The sequence below is a fragment of the Episyrphus balteatus genome, chromosome 2 (genome assembly GCF_945859705.1).
Source record: "Episyrphus balteatus chromosome 2, idEpiBalt1.1, whole genome shotgun sequence".
In the NCBI taxonomy this organism is placed as follows: Eukaryota; Metazoa; Arthropoda; class Insecta; order Diptera; family Syrphidae; genus Episyrphus; species Episyrphus balteatus.
Genome location: NC_079135.1, coordinates 41584105 through 41600374, shown reverse-complemented (window position 1 = coordinate 41600374; position 16270 = coordinate 41584105). Strand labels below are relative to the sequence as shown.

At 29.4% G+C, this 16270-nt stretch overlaps 1 protein-coding gene across 1 annotated transcript in view; it reads right to left on the bottom strand.

Annotated features, from left to right (window-relative positions):
* Nucleotides 1-15834, bottom strand: part of LOC129910712 (mucin-5AC) — a 343104-nt gene extending 327270 nt beyond the window's left edge. Inside the window, exon 1 of the mRNA XM_055988201.1 lies at nt 14831-15834. The gene's annotated coding sequence lies outside the window, so the exon portion shown is untranslated. The remainder of the gene's footprint in view (nt 1-14830) is intronic.
* Nucleotides 15835-16270: the final 436 nt, after the last annotated feature.

Genomic DNA, 16270 nt, shown 5'->3' with positions numbered 1-16270 from the left:
GAAGTACGAGTAAAGGAAACACACAGAGATGTCAAATAATTTGGCTAACTGATTCCAAAGTGAAACACTGTGAGAAAGAGATGCGTTATTATTTGGAAATTTGAGTTTTCTCTTTCTCACCCTGAAAAACGATCGGGAATACAACACAGTGACGTTAAAATTATTATAGGAGGATTGAATCTAATGTGCGCGTTCGAGTTTATAAAAAAAATTCTTATATTAATAAAATAATTCTAAACCAGTAAAAAAATGGTGAAACAAATTTGTGTTCGGTTCGGTTTCTTTCTTTATAATGAAGTGTGCGATTGATGAAGACAAAAAACACCATTAAAAGCTCTAGGTAAGTCAATTTTCAAATTTTGTATCGAATTAAATTTATGCTTACCATAATATGAATATCGAGCAATCGGACTTACGGAATTTCAATTTTTATATTTAAAAAAAAAAAAACACTTTCTTAATTTATTAAAGTAGAACTTACTAAAAATGTATGTATTACCCAACCTGTTTTGACAACAATTCAAAATAGAAACTAAACGACTGATGAAAGTTTCAACAAACTGACAGGTGCCTGCTCAAAGTAACGGACACTGTAAAATTGTTTTATCTATGGTCATCTCATCTCTTTTCGATAATATCAATGAGTGCGAACGAGAGAAATAAAAATTCATTTTACTCACTTACGTTAAACTTCGAAAAAAGTGCTGCCAGTTTTTTTTACATTATCGTGAAATGCAACGAGCATTGAGCAGTTCATTTAAAAATTTGAAAAATGAATACACGAACATAGAATATTAATCTGACTGTTGGTGGTTCGATAGAGTGATGATTATTGTATGGTGAGTATGAATGTTTAACAAAGAGAGAGAGAGATGTGAGATTGTATTTTTGTTGAAAATCAATGGTGTTAAGAAATGAGAAAATAAAATTACTGGATTTTTATACTACTTTACAGTGCTGTCACTTTTACTCACGATGAAAGGAAAGTTAATTATTGTTTGTAAGTAAATCGAACTAGAGATAATAACTAAGACATTTCAATAACGATGGTATAGAGAGAATGCCAAAAAAGTGTGTCTAGTAATTCTGTTCCTCTATTTATTTCTCTATTTCTGTTTGTACGTTTTCGGTGACGAGAAAGACGTTCAAATATTTTGCCAAGTGCATTAACTAAAGTTGTTTTTTTTTTTTTTAATTTTCACTTTTAAATTTGTTTACCTTGATCTTATGTCACCCAAAATACTTGGTAGGGTAGAGTTGCTAGTAGCCGGCCACTTAAAGATATTTTCTTATAAAATAAAGCACATCTCCGGCCACTGACATTATTATGTCAAGTTTATATAAATTGAATGTTTTTTATTTAAATTTTTGTTTTTTTTTTTTTTATAAAATTAGAAACAATTTTGAATATTAGAGCCGTTTAATCGGGTTGGAATCCAAGTGTGCCCACAGCAGCCGACTAAACAGTCGGGTAGCTAAGAAATACATATTTTTGTTTGAAGGCAATTGTGTAGCGAAACAAACTGTTTTTTCGATCAAACAAACTTTTTAATCGGCCGATACTTAATCGTTGTAGTGTGCGCACTCTCATAGATTTTCATTATGATTAAGAGACTGACTAAAATGTCGGCCGATAGAAAGTTTGTAGTGTGTGGGGGCTCTTAATAAGTAATAACATCAAATGATTCAAAAATGTATTTATTTTTTTCCATTTTTAAAACTTTTATCAATTATCCGAATACAGGAAACCCTTGAATTTCAAATCTTTTTTTTTTTTTGTTCCATCTCCGCCCCCCTTCAAATTAACAAAATTCACATGATTTTCCTATTTAAAATATATTTTAATTGAAGAATATTATATACTTAGAAAAACAACATTTCAAAGCGTTAACTCGGAAATTGTTTACACAAAACACTATTGCGATAGTAGGTTTCGGTAGTAAAATTATAAAAAAACCTTACCCGATTGTATCACGGCACAAAAAGTTATTTTTTCGAAGAAGACTGACAAGAATAATAAGAATACCTATTGTAACTTTAGGATAGACATTTAAAAGAATAGCATAAGAGCAACAATTTGGAATGAATCCTATTCGAAATCACTAGTTATAACGATTTTTCTGAAAGGTGGCCGGCTACTGGAGACGGCCGGAACGCAACTCTACCCTATTCATTGTCCCTTATGCATATTTCCAGAGATTTGACGTCAGATTCAAATAGACAAACATTTTTGGATAGAAATTTTTGGAATTATGTCTACCAGCACACCACAGCTATGTTCGCGGAAAAACTTCTGTTGGATATACTAAAGCGTAAGTTAAAGTCAGTGTTTTTCGTCAATTTTATCTGTTTTCAAGTAATTTGTCAATATTTTTTAATTAAGGTCTCTAAATAAATTTAAAAATGAATGACTATTAACAAACTTTTCAAAAATTCTACAAAATAGTATTTAACACTTTTCAATAAAATCTTCTTAAAGGTAATGATTTTTATTTTTTGACTTTAAATTATTTGGCACATTTCTTCAATTTTATTGATTTTTATTATCCAATTAAGCGTGAAAAAATTTCACTCAAGTAAAAGAAAAACAAAATAATGTATCATCTTCAATCTTCCATTAAACATTATTTTGTTATGTTTATCTTATTTTTCTACTCACAAAAAATCCGGCAAATCCACTTACATGGAGCCTTGACCCTAAAATGGAAATACTCTTCACAAACACCCACTTCAATCAAGGATATCCATCTCTATCTCTCTCTCTATTCGAAGATTATCTCCTTATCAGTTTTGGCTAAGGCAAAAAAATAAACCCTCTGAAAATCCATTGAAATTCATTTCCCGCTGCTAAATTTGTTTGTAGAATACAATTCTCAACCTGCAAACTTCTTTGAAAATAAAAAAAAAAAAAACAATGTGATAAGGACATAAGAAAAAAAAAAAAAAAAACATTGCATTTTTTAATATCAAAACAGTCACATTGGCGACATTTGTTGTGACACAACAGAACAAAACTAGAATATGGATATAGAACTCCGAGACAAAATAAGGACAAACAAACTCACTCACACTTATGCAAATATAAATAAATAAAGGCAAAGTATACGATAAAGAGAAAGAGTACAGAGGACCAAAACTCTGACTGAATTTGATTTAAATTTCTAAATGTCCTTATTTGTCTTCATTATTTTGTAAATAAAATGGAAAATAATGTCAAATGGGTGTGTTGGCTGATGGGGAAGAATAGATAGCCAGCTAGAGTGTATATTGTAGGTGGATGGCATTAATTTCTGAAAGGATAATTGAAATAAACAGGATGAGCAAAATATCCGGATATAATTCTCTACTGATGACTTCAGCACTATGTTTATCGATTGTCACCACAAGGCTAAATGTTCTGTTTATGTTGTTTTTTTTTTTTATCGTGTGAGAGTATTATGTGTGCTTACCAGGATCTATCTGATGGTCGTCCTTGGAAGCTCCCCATATTTATGTATGTAGTAGGTATATTCTACAAATGTCACTTTCTAGTTGATAGGTGCTCATTAGAGTGACCGCAACTCCCATAGAAAAAATTTTTTGTCGAATTTTTTTCGGGGGAACCCCATAAAATGTTCCGCCTTTGCAGATTTTTAGATAGCCAAAATTTCAGCTCGATTGGATAACTCTAAATGGTGCCGACACTCGCTCAAAGTATCAAAAATCTCTGTTTTTTCACTGTTTTTCCAAGAAAATTAGCTCTAGCTCCCAAACAAATCGGGTTATTTTCACTTTTTATATATTAAATTAAAGGTAGTGTTGTTACACATAATTCAGATGCTAAATTTGTTTCGTTTTACTAAAAACGAAAAATATTGTCATCAATTTAAATTTTCAGTACTTACCTCAAAAAGAGCTGAAGTGCAAACTCGATTTAAAATTAAACTTTTTTTTAACTGTTTTATTCTGCGGATTGGGATAGAATGGATGTTTCTCTATCTCTGGGCCCTCGGGTAGCAAAAGTATGAGGTATAGTCGTGGGGTGAAAGAGCTATTAACAATGAAACTTTCTATGTTATTGGATCGATGTAAGGCATCTGATAGAAATGCTTTTCACATAATTATAGCTACAATAGAAGCACTAGGGCAAAATCCAATTGACGTTGTAGTTTCAAAATCAAACTTACATTCGACAAGAAAAACTTTTGCTTGGTTTAATGCCCCAAGAGCTTATCTGGCTCCTAAACAAGATCTTGATCTTTTGCGTAATAACATTGAATACCGCAAGATAGACAAAGATATTTCAGAGAAGGCTCTTGCTAAATTCTCAAACCATTTATGGTATTTGAGTTCAGAGCTGGCAGGTCTGGCGTTCTTTGACCTAACTTTACGAGATTGCGAAAAATTAGAAACAGCCAACATAATTTTGAAAACCAGTGAAACGGAAACCAACAGAATAGTAAATCCAAAGCTACAGACACATGAAGATGAACAATTTGTCACAGCAGGGTTAACAAATATTGTGAACAAAGAAACATTGAACTTTTTAAGCCGATTGAAAATAGACACAAGTTTTCTCAAAGAACCTCCAAATCTTTGGCCCGAAAACCCGCATTTTAAAGATGGCTTTAAAAAAGTGCAATCACTTAAAGTCGTAAATGACATGACAGAAAGAGGAGTCAAATTAATAACCGATTTTAATAACCTTTTAACTAAAGATGAGGAAAAAAAAACAATATGTACTTCAAGTAGTCAGTGAGTACCGAAAATTTGTATCCTGATGCTTCCAAAACTACTTTGTAAATCTCTTGATTAAATTTTTTAAGTAATTACTTCATTAATTATGTATAAAAAATGTAACACGATGTTATTTTTTTTTGTTTTTTAGGACGTGTGTGAATTGCGTTAAATAGTTAACATAGTGTAAAATTTTTGACACTATTGAGTCGAATAAAAAAATTTTCAGCTGTTAAAATTTTATTGGGCTCTGGGACTTGGCTAAATTTGAGTTAATTTTTTTTTGTAGATGGTTTTGTTTTGTTTTTTTTTTTTTAATTAAAAAGGATTTTCATAGCAGAAAAGAGGCAGAGAAAAATATTAAACAATAAGCCATACAGCTGAAATTTTTTTGTTCACCTCAATAGTGTCAAAAATTTTACACGGTGTACTATTTAACGCAATTCACACACAGCCTTAGAATTCTGTTAAATGTTTCGTTTTTTTAAATAAAACAGTTTAAAAAAAAAAGTTTCATTTTAAATCGAGTTTGCACTTCAGCTCTTTTTGAGGTAAGTACTGAAAATTTAAATTGATGACAAAATTTTTCTTTTTTAGTAAAACTAAGCAAATTTAGCATCTGAATTACGTGTAGCAACACTACCTTTAATTTAATATATAAAAAGTGAAAATAACCCGATTTGTTTGGGAGCTAGAGCTAATTTTCTTGGAAAAACAGTGAAAAAACAGAGATTTTTGATACTTTGAGCGAGTGTCGGCACCATTTAGAGTTATCCAATCGAGCTGAAATTTTGGCTATCTAAAAATCTGCAAAGGCGGAACATTTTATGGGGTTCCCCCGATTAAATTTCGAAAATCGATTTCTTGCGGTCACTCTAGTGCTCATTAATGGGATGTTTCTGAGCAACAGCTTATATACTATAGTCGTTTGGCATTGTTTGGTTAACAAAGTGAAAGATCCTTGATAAAGCAATTTTCGAAAAGCATTATTTCCGCAAGGAGCACAAAAAAAGCTATGTGGTAGTATGCAGGAAAAAAATTATGCTCATAAGTGCCTGCCTAACACTATCTACTCTAAGGTCACAATTTTTTTTTTTTTTTGTTCTTTTTCTTTTGAATGCGTTGTTGGTACCGACTGACATTAGAAAAGAAGACGACAACAGCGACGACGTCAACGATGAGAAGAAGAGTAAAACATTTCATTTGTATGTTGACTAATTCTATTATTGTTTACGTGTGTTTGAGGTACCTACTGTGGGGGTAGGTAGAAATGTGCGGTATTGTTTGGAATCGAGCAGGCATGAGCGCAATTTCAAGTGCTTTTTAGGCTCTGAATGTTTTTTTTTGTATTTCTTTTTTGTTTAAGATGGGTTTTCTGTTTTTGAAACGAAATAAATGAGGTGGTGAATGATGCTCATCTTGATGAAACATGCTGAATGGTCGTTAGACGTTTGTTTTCGTTTTTGTCGTTGTTTAATGGGTTTGAAGTTATTTTCGTATCTTAAGTTTTTTTTTCCTTCTTCTTGTTTTGTTATGTCGCACGCAAGGTTAAGTATGTTTTGTTTTGGATAAAATAGCACAGAAAGAGTGATGGAATTGTGTTAAATTTCTTATTTTGTTAGAAGAAGGAATTTCTTGCAAAAAAAAAAGAAGAAAATGATAATTGATGAGGTTTGTTCTTTAAGAAGTATAGAAACAATGATTAAAAGAGAGTTGTAAAAGTATAAATGAGTTTAGTAGAACACACGTTTAAGGGCGTAGATACTCTCACTATTGTATTTACTGGAGTTACTAAAGCTAAGAGATGGCAATATTAGGGAACCCGGCCGAACAGCTCTGATTTTGATGATCTTTTTTTTTTCAAGTGTCGGTAATTAAAAATATTTTAAAGTCTACAGTTTAAAAATTGCCAATGTTGCCGTATTGTTTTTTTTCAAATTAAAATTAGTTAAAAAAAAAAACATTTTTTTGCTTAAATTTCATAAAATAAATTAACTTTCAATAAATAATACCCAAATATTCTCTACGTAATTTAAAATTTATATTTGAGTAAAAGACAATCTTCCATCATTTAAGCGATAAATGCAATTTTCTCACAAACTGACTTCGAAAACAAAAAAAAATATTTTGAACACAACGGCAACACCCACAATATTTGCATACACGTTTAAAAAAAAGCCAGAATCTCATTTCTATCTGTAAAATTTTAATCCATTATATTTAATCAAGATTTTTTCGAAAGAATGGTCCTCAATTCAGAATTTTGGAAGAAAAAAAAACGTAAAAAATTTGTAATGATTTTGTTTTCAAAATGTTTGTCGTAGTAAAATATGAATTTATTTAAGAAAAATTTTGGCCATAAATATTATCAGATGAATTTCGAAAAGGAAAAGGTAACATTTATTACAGTTTTGAAAAAAAAAAAAATTAAAATTACGTCATTGGGTTTTTTGATAGAAATCGCATTTTTGCATTGAAATAATTGATTTTCTCAAAGACTTTGGCAAAAAAGAACTTTAAACTTTTGCTATTTCACTTTCAATAATAAGGGCTATTGAATGAAGAAAAAATAACTTTAGGTATATTTAAATGTTAAACTTAAAAAAAAAAAAAGTTAATTTTTTTTTTCAAAACTTCTATTAAAGAAGAAACTGAAATAGAAACTTTTTAATTTTTTTCATAAACTGCAATACATATTGACATTTCCTTTTATAATTTAAAATCATAATGAATGTGGCCAAAAAAATTTGAACAAAAAAATGCATTTTATTATTACGAAAAAGTTTTAAATAATTTTTTCAATAATTTTTTTTTTTTCAAAAATCTAAGTTTAATTACCATTTTTACTTGCTCTATAGGGCAAGTATTGGTTTCGTGTAGAAAAAAAAAGTTGAGGTTTTAATCAAAACCAACATTACGATAATGGAGAAGATAAAAAAAGTGGTTTTCGTCATGCCGTCCGTCGGTCTGTGCGTCTGTGCGTCTGTGTGTCTGTACGTCCTGTACATCGAGCTAGGGCCTAAACGCATTAATGGATTTGCTTGAAACTTGGTACATATGACTTTTACGTAATTCCCTAAACCTGTTTTTTTTATTTTTTTAATATCTTAGTTTTAACGCATATCTCCCATATAACGTTTTCGAGGTATTGCAAATTTCTCGAAAACGGCTCTAACGATTTTGATTAAATTTAGTGTACATAATACTCTTACTGATTCTAACAAAACTGCGTTTTTAGTTTTTCTCAAAAAATGCGGAGAACGGAAATATGGCGTTGCCGTTTTTCAAAAATTGACATATTTTTAAAGTTCATAAATTTCATCAAAGCATAAGTCAATTTTATTCAAAATTTATAGACATAATTTTGAACTGGCGAATGTAAAAAAAAATTAAAAAGAAGTTTTTGAAAAAAAATTTTTAAAAGATTTTTGAAAAAAATAAATTTAAATGTAATTTTTTTAACTTTATTTTTTTTTTTTTTTTTTGTATTTTTTCCAATAGATATTTAAGATAACGATACTTTGAACTACAAGAGCAAAAACGTGCGACCCAGTCGTGCATTTTATTTCAAAAACCCTTTCTTCAATTTAATTAATTTTAATTTTCCAAATATGAATAAGCTTATAGCTTTTTAAAAATTTATATGAGTCATTCCATATGTAATCAACAAATATGTTCTTGATTTTAGATTTTTTGGCATCAGCATTAAAAAATACCTCGGAGACATGTATCATTATGTGTATATAAAACCATTGTCTATTATCGATAGTTTTGAAAATCTCCATTTCACGATTTGACCTTGAAAATCGCGCCTTGGGGATATGAGATTTTTCTAGACTTTTTAGGTAAGTTATAGAATGGCAAAACGAAGATATTGAGCAAACAAAATTTCATTCCAAGGTTAAACCCTTATTTGACTAGACTATTAACTATTTTATTTTATTTTATTTTATTTTATTTTATTTTATTTTATTTTATTTTATTTTATTTTATTTTATTTTATTTTATTTTATTTTATTTTATTTTATTTTATTTTATTTTATTTTATTTTATTTTATTTTATTTTATTTTTTAAAGTAGGTACTACTTTTAAAAAAATCATATTTCCTAAAGAACTGAAAATAGCAAAATGACACTTAGTGACCATGATTTACAAAGATTTATACTATATTTACTGAAAATATCAAATTTTAAATTTTTGGAACCACATCGGTTTTTTTTTTGAGGCCAAAGTTGAGCATTTTTCAAAAACATGCATTTTCAAATTGTGTTTTTTCTTAGAAGACATTATTCTAGGGCATTGTTAATTATTTTGTAGTATTGAAAGGTTTCATACTTTAATTAAAAAAAAAAAAAAAGTAATCCTGGATTTGTAACCGTATTAACGCAGGGCGCAGGTGAAAATCGTAAAATTGAATCAAAATTGTGAACATTTCAGATGGCAACCATTTTGTTTCTAATTGTTCTGGATTAGTTTTATTTTTTTACATGAAATACACATACACTACCATATCAAAAAAAGTATCAACCATGTCAATGCCTATTATAAGTAAAAAGCTACAACCGTTATGCATCAGTGTGAAATTGATCGAATTTTTGACTTCGGATGGGTACTGGCCAGAAACAAAACAGTCAAAAAAATAAATAGTGGTGGTTTATTGTTTCTAGTACCTCAAAGATTGTTCTCAATTTTTTTTTATTAAAATTAAAAATCGTGCCGCACACATTTTGGCTCCAATTTGTTGATTTCATATGGAATGACTCATATATACTATGTAAGCAACATTTTTGAAAACAAAATTTTTCGTTCACAAACATCTTCAATTAAACTTAAAAAATCAAAACGGCAACAACGGCAATTTTTAATCTATAGGTTTTAATGTATTTTTAAATTACCAACGTTTGAAAAAAAATATCATAACTCAGAGCTGTTCGGCCGGGTTCCCTAATATTTCCATTTTTGGAGCTTTAGTTACTCTACTAAAAGTAGTCAATTAGTTTATGAAATCTAAAATACCTCAATTTATTTAATTTATTTGTGAATGGATTTCAACACTCAAAATTATTAAAAATTATAAACACTGCTTCCTATTTTCTAATACTGCTAATTTAATTTATATGTTAATTGATGACACTTAACAAGTTTTAAAAACAAATATTTCATAAATACAAAACAAAACACAAATATATTCATATTGTTATTTTTATTTGTTAAAATTTACTAATTGAAGAGGATATTATTTAATTAAAGTATTATCAAACAGATTTATGAGTATAAAAAATCAACAACCAAATATCGTACGACTTTTAACCCCTAAAAAAAGTTCAGTTTTTAACATTTATTGTGCAATTTTCCATCAGTGAAAAAAAAATACAAAATTTCTTTTGGTCTGATTCAAAAACAAAAAATAAAATAATTCAGTTTGAAGCGCACAAAAAAATGTTGTGTGCAGAATATTTTATACGAAAAATTACAAAACACAATGTGCGGGTGGAATTTTCAATTACATAACCTCTTTTTTTTCACATTCATTTTTTCTTTTTTTTTTCATGGAAATTCAAAAACAAAATAACCACAAAAAAACCAAACAAATGCAGAAACAAAAATGTTTAAAGTGGAAAAATAAAATGTAAGAGAATTTTAATTTTGTATATATTTTCTGCGTACGTGTACGGTGTACCTATGCAAAATTGAAGGTTAATTTTGTGTGTAAATTTTTGTGCAATTATTTGAAGATAAATAACCTTGAATTGATGATAGTGGAAAAGTCAATAGAATAAACAAAATTATAAAACACTTTTTAAATGTGAATGAACCCTGAACAAGTTATTTTATTAGACGTCTTATATACTTTTAAGATGAAATCATTCGAATTCGTAAGGTCAAAGTCATTTAAATAAAATGCACGACTGGGGTCGCACGTTCTTGCTCTTGCAGTTTAAAACACTTTTATGTTAGTTTAAATTAAAGAAATTTTGTTGATGTTGGGGAAGAGCCGACATTTAGGGCAAAATTTTGTTAAATGAAAAAAAAAAAAAATGTTTTTTTATTTGAATTTTTTTGAAAAAAATAAGAATGCAGTTTTATTGTAATTGCTTTGAATATTACGTTTGTAAAGTTTAATCAAAATCGTTAGAGCCATTTTATAGTTATGTGGTATAATTTGAAAAATTTGTATGAGAGGTACACTTTTTTGACTTTTTTGAGAAAAGCTAAAAATGCAGTTTTGCTGCAATTCGAATATTCGAATATTACGTCTGCAAAGTTTAATCAAAATCGTTAGAGCCATTTTCGAGTTATTTGGTTTGAATTGAAAAATTTGTAGGTATGGGAGGTACACTTTCTAAGCAAGATATAAAAAAACAAAAAAAAAACAACTTTCAGAATTCCATACAAATCATCTGTACCAAATTTGAAGAAAATCCGTAGACCCGTTTAGGCTGTGGAAATGTGTACAGATGGACGCACAACCACACAGACGCACAGACGTACAGACGTACAGACGTACAGACGCACGGACGGAATTGCGGGACCCACTTTTTTGGAATTCTCCATCATCGTAATGTTGGTTTTGATTAAAACCTCAAATTTTTTTTTCGAAACGAAACCAATACTTGCCCTATAGAGCAAGTAAAAAATATAATTTCGTTATCTAGCTGGTCAATATTACTTTGTTATTTACGGCCTTAAAAAAACACATTTTTTTTTCAATTTTTTCCAATATTTTTTTTTTTTAACTAAGGCGCATTTTCTCCACATAATCTTAAATCAAAGGTTAAGATCTATATTACGGCAACCCAAACTTTTCAAAAATCAAAATTTTTTTCGGTAGGTAACTTTTTTGATAACTTTTTCCAATAAAATTTGTCAAAAATCAAAAATGTAATTGTTGGCTGAAAACAAAAACTTAAAGTAAGAAAAGCATAAAAATTAAGTTTAAGCGAGTTTTGTAATAATCCTACTATTTTTGTAAAAGGTAAAAATAAAAACCTAAAATTGTATTTTTTTTTTTTTCATTTTTCGCACTACTTTTGAGGTAGGTACATACAAAAATTATAAGTAAAGTTGTAGATCTTTTGATTATCTACAATTTTTATTTTTAATTTTTTTCTTCTTGTTCTTTTGACATTAATCGTAAAAAACACGATTTTTGATACCTACCCCACTTTTTCGCCCACCCACTTCCTTTCGCCTAAATTATTTGAGGACAATTTATTTTCCCATCACCCTTATGTTGCTAATAAATAATTTTTTTCAACTTTTGTCCTCTGAAAATCGGATTGGCACTTATCTGCTAGAGAAACCTTGTAAAATATACAAGGTGTCTAGTTGGTTTATGTGACTTTTCTAACAAACGAAATGGAATTAGAGGAGATGTTGTCAATGTATCTATGGGAAATCAAGTTTATTTCAATCAGATTTTGTTTTTTTTTTTTTTTTTTGTCGAAATCTAGATTTGGTATGAAAATGATATATTTTTGAAGAAGAAAAATATAAAAGCACGACTGGATCGTACGTATTTGCTCTTATGGTAAAAGAAAATTGGTTAGAATACTTAAGTTTTTTTTTTTAATTCATGAAAAAAATAAAAATAATATAATTTTTTTTTAAATACAAAATCATGTTTGGTTGTGACCTGTAAACGAGGTATTTATGTAATCAAATTCCTTATTACAAGATTCAAATTTTTGTCTTCTTCTTTAGATCTAAACTTAATCTTATGGATGCCATATCGAGAACTGGACCAAAATGATACACCAGCTTTCAAATACAAAAAGAATTATCAAAATCGGTTCCACTGTCGAAATTTCTGAGGTTAAAAAAAAATAATTGAGAATCTCCTTCTTTTTATAAGTCGGTGAAAAATCTTTAAAGTCGTTTTCTTCCAATATGTATTGGGTTAATTATTGTAGGAAATTATAAAACAAAGAAATTGATAAAAGTTCTGTTAGTTGTGGAAACGAAAATTTAAGACGATGAAATTAAAAATACACTAAACAAAAAAAAGTTAATATTTTATGAACTGGTCGCAATGGAATTTTTTCTATTTGGTTTTAGAGAAGTTATAAGTGTAGCTATCAGCCGTTTCAGGCTTAACTATTCTTTACCCGACACCCTGTATGTAGCTAAAAAATAAAGAAATAATGCAATATAGAAAGTAATTCCACTATAAAATATAAAAAAAGCTAATTTTTTTTTCAAAAAAGATTCTAAAAATTTTGATTTTTTGTGTACTGTTTTTATTTTTGAATTACAAGTAAAGGATTCAAACGATTTCAACAAACAAAAATTTCTGAACACACATTTTTTTTTTAAACAAGTAAACAAAATATATTGAAATGTGTTTATGTGCGAAGTAGGTAATTGCTTTTTCTTATGGAATACCTACTTTTTGAAAAATGTTGAAAATTTTCATATATTATAAGAAAAATTTTATATTGCACTAGAAATTAAATGGCATGGTTCGTTTAGAAATTAAAATGATACACATAAGTAAATGTTTAAGTAACTTAAAAAAAAAATATTTATTTACATTTCTTGTAAAATTAAATAAAAATCAATCTAAGTATATTTTTACATACAAATTTTGAACATTCAAACAAACTTATTACCATAAGTGCAAGCAAGTGTTTCAGGTGTTCAATATGAAAAACTCGATTTTCACGTGACAAAATTTTTCATGTATCCTCTTGATTAATTTCAAAATTTCAATAAATCTTATGAAAAAATTGAAATTTAATACAACCTTGTCCGAAAAAATAAATTTACAGTTTATTAAATTTATATAAAAGGATATTTTCCTTTAGGTACTTAGAATTCATAAAATACCTAGAAAGAATGTTTCCGCTTATTTTAGATAAATTTTATTCTAGTAGATATCATTGCATAGAAATTATAATCCTCTTTGTTTTCTACAAAATATCTACACTTTTAGAAAATAGGATTCAAAATTCATTAATAACACAAAAATGATATCAATCCTACTGTAAATCTTTTAAAGAGTTCTAGAAAATATCTAAAATTTTATAGAATATAGAAATAGCTTATTGTTGAATACATAAAATTAAGCAAATCTAACATCCTTGAGGCTGAGTTTCCTTAAATAAATTTTTTGTATTGTACATAAATTGGGTGTCTAATGTCTCTAAACCTATCGACATAAATAAATGATATCGACAAGTCGCAGCTGTTATTTCCCTCAGGACATTAGATATACACAGAGAAGTTTGTATGTTGGTATGTATGTACCTTGCCATTATTGTCATTCAAAATTGAAAATGTCTAATTTCCTCTGAAACTCCCCAAATGAATGCTTGAATTCTTTGAAACAATTTAGGTACCAAAAATGTCCTTATACCTTCCCTAATCTTGAAAGAATACAAAGACACAACAAAAAAAAAAAAAAAACAAAATTTCTTCAATCTAAATGTGGGTAGGCGGCCAAAGCATTCCCTCATCCATCTTCTATCCATCCATGCAAGGATGTCAATTGGTGTGGCTTTATGTTACACACATTTTTATGTAGCATGTTTGTGTCTTGTCTCAAGTCCCTCAGGTTGCAATTGCTACATGTGACACACAAAATTTCACCTGTCAATTGCCAATCGACATTTTTACACTTTTCCTTCTAGCTGTGGGTCTTTAAGGACCAAAAAAAAAATTCTTTCCTTTTTTTTATTGTTTGTGTCCTTTGATATATTTTCTCCCTCATCCAATAAATTGCATTGCCCCCCTTTTCATTTCTGCACATGAGTGTGTCAGAGAGAGGGAAGTAATCCTTTGAAAGGAAACACAATAGGAAATCCTTTTGACACGAAATTAAGAAATCACAAGAAAAAAAAAAAAAACAATTCAAAACTGGACCTAATTCCATCCCTAAGGAAATCCTGGCAGTATTCACCTAGGCTCCCTACCAGCTCCTCATTGTCTGGCACAAGAATCATTCACCCATCTTTACACTATGACGACTTCCATCTTCCATCATCCACAAAATAAAAAAAAAAAAAAAACAACATGACTTACTTTTTAACGTTATCATTGTAAAAAAATGGGATCTCTGTATGTATACACTACTACTACCTCAACAAACATAAAAATAAAGGATATACTCACTTTTGAAGAGAGAGTAGCATAAAAGAATCCACTTATACTCTGACAGGACAACACGAGCTTTTCGCCTCCTATTCTCTCGAGTGTTTTTTTTTTTTTTTATTTTTTTTTTCCTTTTTTGAGTGAGCAAAGGAAGGATGTTGAGGAAGCGCACAGCAGAAAGGATGTCCTTTCTACGCGATGCGACGACGTTGCTGCTTTCTTTCTATTTAGGCTCAAAACAATAGCATCTTGTTAATACATTCCGTTTTGATGTTATTTCACACAATTCAATATGAAGGATCTGTATATTTTTTTTTTTTCATCTTCTGAAAGTCAGATCCTTCTAAAGGACATTCAAACACTTGATAGGGTTAGGTATTTTGTACGAGTTTTTCGCGCCTTTCAGTATTTTTCTATTCGCACTTAAGTAAACAAGAACACAATTCCAACACATCTACCAGACACCGATATTATTTTTATAGTAAAACACACACACATATATAGACTGCACACAAACACACACTTAATTTCAGGGGTGAAAGAGATTATTTTGAAAATTCTTTTGAAATGCAAACCGTCGACATTATAAGTTTTCGAGAAAAGAAAAATCGATAAAATAACTACACAATCTCCTGAATGGGACACATTCATACACATATACACACATGGATGCTGCTGCTGGGCTACCGAGAAGATGTATTACTTTATTTTTCATATGTGTGTGTGTGTGAAAGTAGGGAACTTGCAAGGATATAAAAACCGAGTTTTTTCGTACCTATATTGATCTTCTCATCTCAGCACTCAACATATTCACTCACGACTACCACTAACCGGTTTTTTTTGTATGTCAATAGTAAAGTTGAAAAACTCGCGACACGTAGCAGGATTTGAATATATTTATATACATATCTCTCTCTATATTGCCTGCAGGTAGTAGGACGAAAGGATCTATAAGGAACTATGAATAATAAATGAGCATACCGTAACTTTCTATTCACTTTGCTCAACCGACACCGACCCATAAAGCTTCATCATCAAAGAGCCTAAGATTGGATGATAAATCACACGCATTCCGGAACCAGACGTACTGGCATAGTTAATCTTTTTAATACAAAATGAAAGAAAATATACACAACAGGACATTCAGGACGACCGACGATTAAGTATCAAAGTAATGTTTGTTTTGCTCAGGAAATGTCTATATGTACAAGCAGATTGGCAGGTGTTTGTGGGAGGTGTTTGTGGGAGGTTTTTTTTTTGTGTTGAAAAATTCAGTTTTATCCTTTGTGCAAAATATCCTTGCAGGGTTTATAATTGCGTTAGTTTTATATTATTCTAGGCCCCCCTCCGGTTAGTCAGTGTGCAATGGTCAGAATGGGTTTTGTAAATATTTACGTGCCAAAGGAACAATGATGGGAAATTTCACACGTCGACATTGTGAACAAGCCCCCAAACCGTAAT